This window comes from Amblyomma mixtum, chromosome 9, assembly GCF_055824585.1.
Source record: "Amblyomma mixtum isolate Tamu chromosome 9, ASM5582458v1, whole genome shotgun sequence".
Taxonomy (NCBI): Eukaryota; Metazoa; Arthropoda; class Arachnida; order Ixodida; family Ixodidae; genus Amblyomma; species Amblyomma mixtum.
The window spans coordinates 39,055,521-39,061,520 of record NC_143020.1 but is presented as its reverse complement, the minus strand read 5'-3'; positions in this window follow the sequence as shown (position 1 = coordinate 39,061,520).

The following is a 6,000-nucleotide window of genomic DNA, read 5'->3' as shown; positions in this document are numbered from 1 at the left end:
GAGGTGGAAACAAGTAGCTGGTTGAGACCTAAAGCCCAATTTTCATAAGAGCGCGCTGTAAAATTATAGTACATTGAATAAAAAAATCAGTTACGTGTTACCTAGAAGAGGATAACTTCATGTAACAAGACATTAATTCCCGACCAGGGCCGTGAAGTTTCAACAAATTAGTAGAAATTACGCATCAACTTCCACAATAATGGTGCACTTCAAGGTTGTATATTATTTACATATTTCGCAGAGGTATTGCATCCTCGATTTATTGAAAAGCCTAAGCTAGATGATAATAATTTCGAAATTGTTTCCTTCATTTAAGCTTACCTCTCTCATCGCACTCAGTTTTGTTAGTAAACATACTGCAGAATCAGATCATCTGGACTTCGTCTCAGGAATACCACAATAGTCTGTTGGCCCTGCGCTGGTCTTCAAGCGTGTAAACCTTATTGATCAGTGAACGGAGCCAGGAAACGCTACCATGATTTTTAGCAGCAGAATGTGCACTTTATACCAGTTAAACTGACGGCCAGATAACCCTAAGAAGATCACTTGAGAACTTTGTGACTTGGTGGCATGCAGTTACTTTGGCGGAATACATCACGTACTATAACCGACAATCTGTCCCACCATAACTGATAGAAACTGCGATGTTATTTGAAATATAAGGTATGCGGCACCGACATAAGATGGTCCGACAGTGTTAAGTATCTAGGTATTACAATAATGCTGTCACTGGGATTGTACACTCATAATAATACTATTGCCAACAAAGCTTTCGAAGAGGTCGTCTTCCTTACAATAAAGCTTGGCAGGAAGGTCTACAGATGTCAAATTACTCCGCAGTGAAAACTAATGAGGACAATTCTGAGAATGCAAAACATACTTTGGAATCCGAACCAAGAATATCTGTGTGAAGCTTTAGAAAAAGTACAGAATATGACACTCAGGTTTGGCGAATATAAATATTCCAGTTATCACAGCGTAACGACTCTCCGCGTTCAAGCACGTTTGTCTACCTCGGCTATTCGGCGGTAGGTGGCATGTTTCAGTTTAATTGTGCAGCTTATTCATTACCTTATATATAATGCCATTTTAAGGGCCCCATTGTGATGCAATTTTCCCGAGGCGAAAAATTTCAATTTAAAATTCACGTTGCTTTCTAAAATGACAACAAAAATTAGCCTGATTTGCCGCGACTAAGCAAACCAGGGAAGGAGACAGAGGGACTGGTTAAAACATACACAGCGGAAGCCAACAGTCAACTAAAACAAACAGTATGGGGGATGTTTTTTGTGGTGTTCATCAATGAGAAAATAATAGGCTAAATATTTTAAAGATAACTGATTAGAAAGCAGAAAAAAAGAACAAGCCGCCGGTGGCGTACGAACCCACTACTCCCAACGGCGGCAAGTGGTTGTTGTTAATTTGCATTTAACAAGTTAACTTTAAAGTAACTAAAATATTTCAAAAGGCTGTTGAACAAAGCAATTCTAACAGTGTAATTACGGACTAACAGTGTAGCCACGGCGAAGAATTACACATCCAGCTACCATTTTTAAACACTTGCGTTCTTTCGCTGTGGCTGACGTAATACGAGTGCTAAAAATTCCACCTGACAGCTGGAACAGGGGTTGCTGCTCGTAATTTTTTTGTATTCACAAGATTCCTTCCCTTAACTACGCTACGGTAGCTGCTTGCTTTCTGCCCCTTTATTTTTGTTTGCCTCTTCAAGTCGGTAAAGAGCCGTTTCAGTCCTCCAGTTAAATAATGTTTTAACTGTCGTTTCACGACGTACAAGACGACTGAGTATGTTGTACAAGGCACTACGAGAGCTTGAAAAACTTCATTACTCTCGGCATTTTTTTTTCGTCGCACTTGATGGCCTGTTTTAACGTATCAGAGAAAAAGGGCGTTTTTTTTTTCTTTTTGTAATCGCTTGAAAACCATAAGAGGGAATAAAGCCCTTTAACCGTCTGCTTTATGGAACTGATGTCGCATGCTGACAGCGAAGAAGTTACGGCGCAAGAGGAGCGGTGTGTAATAAATGGCACCGTACTTGAGTACAAGATACCTGACAAGTTGGAATTATTGTCGCCTTCCACACATACTTCCAAAAAGGCGAAAACTTTTGATTGGCTGCAGGTGCAGAGAGAAGGTAGTGGAAGCGCCAAAAGATGACGCCGTTTCGGAGAATACCTGAGCTCTGAGACCTGTGCGCATGCTCCTGCCAACAGCCGCGTCTGGCACTGTTCAGTACTTCTCGCTGAGCAGAACAGGCAAAGACGCGCAAAAAAAATTCGCTGTGGCTTAGCTTGGTTAAGCCCGGTAATTGCGAAAGCAATATCCGTACATACGCCATCGTTCAGCTGGTAGTGTAGCTGGTGGCGGTGCTTGGGGTTAGACTTTTGGCGATGCATCTGTTATAAAATCCAATCCAATTCAATCCATTTCAATTCAATCCAATCCAGTCCAATCAAATCAAATTCAATATAATCTAATCTATTCTAATACAATCCTATCCAATCCAGTCCAGTCAGGCCGCCATTCATGTACACCGCCGTCGCACACGGACGGCGCGAGATCGCGAAGCAATGTTAAGCCGCTGGTGATTGGCACAGCTACTGCTTTCTAGCGACGTGGGTCGAGCCTAATCTCTTCGGCGTAATGCCACAATCGCGCTCCTAGCGGAGAGCGCAGGAGTTAGGTGCCGGTGGTGGAACCGCCGCGGCTTGCGACGGCGTGAGTCGGTCGCCCTTCTGTTCGGCGTGACGTCACAAAGCACCTGTTGCGCTCCTAGCGTAGAGCGCAGGGCTTAGGCGCCTGTGGTGACACCGCCGCGGCTTGCGACGGTGCGAGTCGGTCGCCCTTCTCTTCGGCGTGACGGCACAAAGCACTTATTGCGCTCCTAGCGGAGAACGCACCAGTTAGGCGCCGGTGGTGGCACCGCCGCGGCTTGCGACGGCGCGAGTCGGTCGCCCTTCTCTTCGGCGTGATGTCACACATGGCGTCACACAGAGGTCAACTAAAGGTCAATGATGGCTCCGCCGCGCCATGGCAAAGGCTGGAAGTGCAAGTAGTAAAGCTTTCGCTTTAAAAAGGAAGCGGACATTATGCTTGCTGCGTAGCGGCCGTATGACGGCCACTGGAATTGGAGCAATGATTTAATGCATGCCTATTTTTCCGACTGTATCGTCGATTTTCCGTCACTATAGTTGTGTGATATAACCGATGAAAGGTGCGGAACTGCATAGCCACAACACCATTAAAATCACGTGCCCCGCCTGCTAGGTCACGTGGCAAAAAGGAAACGTGGCAAAAGGAAGGTCGGCCCCAAGTGCACTTTCCGAGTGAATGCAAAATCACCCGCGTAACGTACGCGGCGGTCGTTGATGCATTGAAGTACAAAGTGACAAATGCTTGTTCAGGTCAGGATGAGAGAGAAAGAAAAACTTTATTATAAGGAATTCGGGGCCCATTCCTGGGTCCCTGCCGGACTCCACGGAACTTAAGGTTTTACGTTCCCGAAGTCTATTGCACTGACAGCCCGGCAAGATGGCGGTGTTCTGCACGGCCGGGTCCTCTGAACGCAGCAGGGTCTTCCAGTCCTCCCAAGTCTCGAGGAGGTAAGGATGCGTTGTCGCAACCGAATGGAAAGTGACGTCAAGGCGCGTCCGAGACATGACTGGCCGTTGCCTTTGGAAAAATTGTTAAGAAATGCAGGTAGACTCTTGCTTCGTGTCTGTAATTTTCATTATTTTCAAACGTAGTGGAGAAGAGGAAGTGAAGTCAGCAGCTAAAATGATAGGAGGTCAGAAAAGTTGATTTGAGTTCCCTTTACGACGTCGTAATGCTCACCGACAAACCTTTGAACGCAGAATGGTGGCCTGTAGCCAGCCTCTAGAACCAGCGTATCATGTGTCAGATAACACTGTTGTCAATGACTGAACGCTCGACTCAATTAGTTTTTATGACACCTATCACAAAGCCACCTGCCCCCCCTTTTTCCCTTTCGTCTTTACGGGGTAACAAAAAACAGAGCTGAAGCGTTCAACTCATTACTGTCTACGTCAGGAGGAAGCCATGAGTACATGAACAGAACAAGTATGGACGAAGTCCTTAATGAAGTTTTGCTTGTTTATTATGCTTCTGAACTGGCCAGTAATTATCGAAAATTTTCATTGTGCTTCCGTCAGGCCTAACTATTTGCGACAGTCGCCTGCAATTAATAACACACGCCATGTTATCACCGAAGCTTCTCTCACCCGATATAATTGTGTCAAAGCTGAGCAACCGGCCTTGCCCACAGTCGCCTATTCCGCGCCCCTTTTCCTTGGGGCTACTTGAGAACTCAGTTCTTGAAAAGGGACGCAATTATAGCTCTGAAAATTCTCTGAAACTCCTAAAAATTTTCCTTTTACCACAGCTTACACCTGATATTCTGTCAAAAATTTCGCGAATGTCACATTACAGAAATTTTATCGAACCACGATTTCGAGCTTATTTATTTAAGTAATGAGCGAACTGAAGATGACGAAGATGCAGCTCATATTCTTGAAAAATTACACGGCTGGAAGAAGATTGTTAATGAATCGTGATATCGGGGTTATTTTTTTAAGAAATGAGGAAACCGAAGATGTCGAAGTATAGCTGTTTGGTTTCCGCCCTCGAGTGAGTTCAATATAGAGAGCAGGTCTGGGTAGTTTTAAGACAGTCGCATAGAGCCGGAAGACAGGTGAAAAAAATAGTACCTTTTTGAATGCTTTGAACCATCTGTAAAGTGTTACAGTCGAACTTTGATATATCGAACTTCGATAAAATCGTGAAACACTTCGATATATTCCCAATTTGACACACAAAATGGGCCAGTAGACAGGCTTACCTGAAACCTAGAAGGGAGAATAGATTGCCACCGATTTACTGACACGTCTCTCGCATCGATGCACTGCTTACCAGTGTGTAGGCTTCGCAGCGCTCGTTAAGCTTCGATAGGCGAAACCAGTTTATCACTGAACCTGCTGCGGAAAATGTTTTCGAACTATCCTCAGCGTAAAAAATCTAATAATTTTACCAGTGCACTATGGCTAGAATAATCACGCATTAAATTTAATAAGGCGCAGTTGCTTTCTACCAAGCTTGGGCAGCGAAGCATGCAACGCAACTGCTGCTGTAAAGCTGCAGTTATGCTGGCTACATCCGATTTCCGCGATGTGGCGTAGATAATGAATCCAAGAGACCGCTTGTCACCCTGAAGCACACTCCACCTTCACTTCTTCACGCGGTGTCAGGTACTAACGCTACCAGCAGGTGCCGCCCCAAGCATCGCAACTCACCCGTCCTCGCACGTGGGAAGTGATCGAAAGAGCGCTGTTTGAAGAAAGGCCACTCGCAGGGGCGCAGAGTGCAGTTCGGTATATCGAACGACCAGTGAAATCCCAGTTAGATATATACAGGGGTCTTTCCGTCTCGCCCACAACGAGGAAAAGTTGGCTGAGGTTGGAAAAGAGGCAAATACAGGAAAATGTTCGGAGAAAAGTCGAGTGTTAAGAATGAAAGAAATCCCCGGAACAGCATGATGGCAGAAGTTTAATGGATGACCAGCGCTCTTGATAATCGAAACTTCGCACTCATAAACAGAAGCATTGTCTCCTGTAGGCTCGACATTTACACTGCGGGAACGCTGTTGAATTACTTCATTAAATTTCCTCCCAAGTCGCTACGGTACAGCCACGCCTGCCAATCACTGTCGAAGCGGCGGATCAACAACAACATACGCAACCTTTCTCTATGTGTGGTTTTATTTCGAAAGCAATACTACGCTCCTGAACGGCCCTTCGCGTAGCGGCGGCCGGTAGCCACGTGTGGCATTTAGAAGGACCTTTGACGTCATGGCATGCCTAGTGACGTCATAGCGTAAATTCATACCAGGGTGAGAGATGCGCTACCAAATCGAGTCGTCGCGCAGCGGCGGCCGGTAGCCACGCGTGATCTGTAGACGCGGCGCAC